The sequence below is a fragment of the Cherax quadricarinatus genome, chromosome 89 (assembly GCF_038502225.1).
Source record: "Cherax quadricarinatus isolate ZL_2023a chromosome 89, ASM3850222v1, whole genome shotgun sequence".
Taxonomy (NCBI): Eukaryota; Metazoa; Arthropoda; class Malacostraca; order Decapoda; family Parastacidae; genus Cherax; species Cherax quadricarinatus.
In genome coordinates this window covers 4,228,807-4,233,263 of record NC_091380.1, presented here as the reverse complement: position 1 = coordinate 4,233,263, position 4,457 = coordinate 4,228,807, and positions in this window count along the sequence as shown.

Below are 4,457 nucleotides of genomic sequence, written 5' to 3'. Positions count from 1 at the left end.
ATTTTTGCGGGAAACTATAATAGTATCTGCTACACAATAATCAATTAATAATAATAATGATAGGTTTGGATCACCAGGAAGTCTTATACACAACAGTGACGAGCTTTAAATATGGACCATACCCCCGGCCGGGATTGAACCCGCGGTCATAGAGTCTCAAAACTCCAGCCCGTCGCGTTAGCCACTAGACCAGCTAGCCACAATAAGATTCATCCAACTAGCCAGCTGGTCTAGTGGCTAACGCGACGGGCTGAAGTTTTGAGACTCTATGACCGCGGGTTCAATCCCGGCCGGGGGTATGGTTTATTTGCAATCGTGTCATTACGATTTCTTAAGTCATTTAAATATGGAGTTTGTGAGGAAATGCGAGAGAGAGAGAGAGAGAGAGAGAGAGAGAGAGAGAGACTTAGCTTGTAATTAAAGTTAAGAACCCTTGAAAATAACTTTGTAAAACCCTGTTTAAAAGTGATAGAGAGAGAGAGTGAACTAGATTTATCACTAACCAATAACTCAGCATAAATGGCTGATCGACGATTTGCATTTAATTATTGCTAGATGTCAGCAATTAAAAGTTGAAATGGCTCGTTACTGTGACACAACACTGTACATGTTGACATGAACAACAGTGTTACATCAACACAGTTGTAACACCAGTAACACAACTTGTTTATAAGTTGTAACACCAGTAACACAACTTGTTTATAAGTTGTAGTACCAGCAACACAACCTGTTTATAAGTTGTAACACCAGCAACACAACTTGTTTATAAGTTGTAGCACCAGCAACACAACCTGTTTATAAGTTGTAGCACCAGCAACACAACTTGTTTATAAGTTGTAGTACCAGCAACACAACCTGTTTATAAGTTGTAGTACCAGCAACACATTGCAAGTTGTAGCACCAGCAACACAACCTGTTCGTAAGTTGTAGCACCAGCAACACATTGCAAGTTGTAGCACCAGCAACACAACCTGATCGTAAGTTGTAGCACCAGCAACACATTGTAAGTTGAAGCAGGAGCAACACAACCTGTTTATAAGTTGTAGCACCAGCAACACAACCTGTTTATAAGTTGTAGCACCAGCAACACATTGTAAGTTGTAGCACCAGCAACACAACCTGTTTATAAGTTGTAGCACCAGCAACACATTATAAGTTGTAGCACCAGCAACACAACCTGTTTGTAAGTTGTAGCACCAGCAACACATTATAAGTTGTAGCACCAGCAACACAACCTGTTTGTAAGTTGTAGCACCAGCAACACATTATAAGTTGTAGCACCAGCAACACAACCTGTTTGTAAGTTGTAGCACCAGCAACACATTATAAGTTGTAGCACCAGCAACACAACCTGTTTATAAGTTGTAGCACCAGCAACACAACCTGTTTGTAAGTTGTAGCACCAGCAACACAACCTGTTTATAAGTTGTAGCACCAGCAACACAACCTGTTTATAAGTTGTAGCACCAGCAACACAGCCTGTTTATAAGTTGTAGCACCAGCAACACAACCTGTTTATAAGTTGTAGCACCAGCAATACAACCTGTTTGTAAGTTGTAGCACCAGCAACACATTATAAGTTGTAGCACCAGCAACACAACCTGTTTATAAGTTGTAGCACCAGCAACACAACCTGTTTATAAGTTGTAGCACCACCAACACAACCTGTTTATAAGTTGTAGCACCAGCAACACAACCTGTTTGTAAGTTGTAGCACCAGCAACACATTATAAGTTGTAGCACCAGCAACACAACCAGTTTATAAGTTGTAGCACCAGCAACACAGCCTGTTTATAAGTTGTAGCACCAGCAACACAACCTGTTTGTAAGTTGTAGCACCAGCAACACAACCTGTTTATAAGTTGTAGCACCAGCAACACAACCTGTTTATAAGTTGTAGCACCAGCAACACATTGTAAGTTGTAGCACCAGCAACACAACCTGTTTATAAGTTGTAGCACCAGCAACACATTATAAGTTGTAGCACCAGCAACACAACCTGTTTATAAGTTGTAGCACCAGCAACACAACCTGTTTGTAAGTTGTAGCACCAGCAACACATTATAAGTTGTAGCACCAGCAACACAACCTGTTTGTAAGTTGTAGCACCAGCAACACATTATAAGTTGTAGCACCAGCAACACAACCTGTTTGTAAGTTGTAGCACCAGCAACACAACCTGTTTATAAGTTGTAGCACCAGCAACACAACCTGTTTATAAGTTGTAGCACCAGCAACACAGCCTGTTTATAAGTTGTAGCACCAGCAACACAACCTGTTTATAAGTTGTAGCACCAGCAATACAACCTGTTTGTAAGTTGTAGCACCAGCAACACATTATAAGTTGTAGCACCAGCAACACAACCTGTTTATAAGTTGTAGCACCAGCAACACAACCTGTTTATAAGTTGTAGCACCACCAACACAACCTGTTTATAAGTTGTAGCACCAGCAACACAACCTGTTTGTAAGTTGTAGCACCAGCAACACATTATAAGTTGTAGCACCAGCAACACAACCAGTTTATAAGTTGTAGCACCAGCAACACAGCCTGTTTATAAGTTGTAGCACCAGCAACACAACCTGTTTGTAAGTTGTAGCACCAGCAACACAACCTGTTTGTAAGTTGTAGCACCAGCAACACATTATAAGTTTTAGCACCAGCAACACAACCAGTTTATAAGTTGTAGCACCAGCAACACAACCTGTTTATAAGTTGTAGCACCAGCAACACAACCTGTTTATAAGTTGTAGCACCAGCAACACAACCTGTTTGTAAGTTGTAGCACCAGCAACACATTATAAGTTGTAGCACCAGCAACACAACCTGTTTATAAGTTGTAGCACCAGCAACACAGCCTGTTTCTAAGTTGTAGCACCAGCAACAAATTGTAAGTTGTAGCACCAGCAACACAACCTGTTTATAAGTTGTAGCACCAGATACATTGTAAGTTGTAGCACCAGCAACACATTATAAGTTGTAGCACCAGCAACACAACCTGTTTATAAGTTGTAGCACCAGCAACACATTATAAGTTGTAGCACCAGCAACACAACCTGTTTATAAGTTGTAGCACCAGCAACACAACCTGTTTATAAGTTGTAGCACCAGCAACACATTGTAAGTTGTAGCACCAGCAACACATTGTAAGTTGTAGCACCAGCAACACAACCTGTTTATAAGTTGTAGCACCAGCAACACATTGTAAGTTGTAGCACCAGCAACACAACCTGTTTATAAGTTGTAGAACCAGCAACACAGCCTGTTTATAAGTTGTAGCACCAGCAACACAACCTGTTTATAAGTTGTAGCACCAGCAACACAACCTGTTTATAAGTTGTAGCACCAGCAACACAACCTGTTTATAAGTTGTAGCACCAGCAACACATTATAAGTTGTAGCACCAGCAACACAGCCTGTTTATAAGTTGTAGCACCAGCAACACAACCTGTTTATAAGTTGTAGCACCAGCAACACAACCTGTTTATAAGTTGTAGCACCAGCAACACAACCTGTTTATAAGTTGTAGCACCAGCAACACAACCTGTTTATAAGTTGTAGCACCAGCAACACAACCTGTTTATAAGTTGTAGCACCAGCAACACAACCTGTTTATAAGTTGTAGCACCAGCAACACAACCTGTTTGTAAGTTGTAGCACCAGCAACACAACCTGTTTATAAGTTGTAGCACCAGCAACACAACCTGTTTGTAAGTTGTAGCACCAGCAACACATTATAAGTTGTAGCACCAGCAACACATTATAAGTTGTAGCACCAGCAACACATAAGTTGTAGCACCAGCAACACAGCCTGTTTATAAGTTGTAGCACCAGCAACACAACCTGTTTGTAAGTTGTAGCACCAGCAACACATAAGTTGTAGCACCAGCAACACATTATAAGTTGTAGCACCAGCAACACAACCTGTTTGTAAGTTGTAGCACCAACAACACATTATAGGTTGTAGCACCAGCAACACAACCTGTTTATAAGTTATAGCACCAGCAACACAACCTGTTTATAAGTTATAGCACCAGCAACACAACCTGTTTGTAAGTTGTAGCACCAGCAACACATTGTAAGTTGTAGCACCAGCAACACAACCTGTTTGTAAGTTGTAGCACCAGCAACACATAAGTTGTAGCACCAGCAACACAACCTGTTTATAAGTTGTAGCACCAGCAACACAACCTGTTTGTAAGTTGTAGCACCAGCAACACACCCTGTTTATAAGTTGTAGCACCAGCAACACATTGTAAGTTGTAGCACCAGCAACACAACCTGTTTATAAGTTGTAGCACCAGCAACACAACCTGTTTGTAAGTTGTAGCACCAGCAACACATTGTAAGTTGTAGCACCAGCAACACAACCTGTTTATAAGTTGTAGCACCAGCAACACAACTTGTTTATAAGTTGTAGCACCAGCAACACAACCTGTTTGTAAGTTGTAGCACC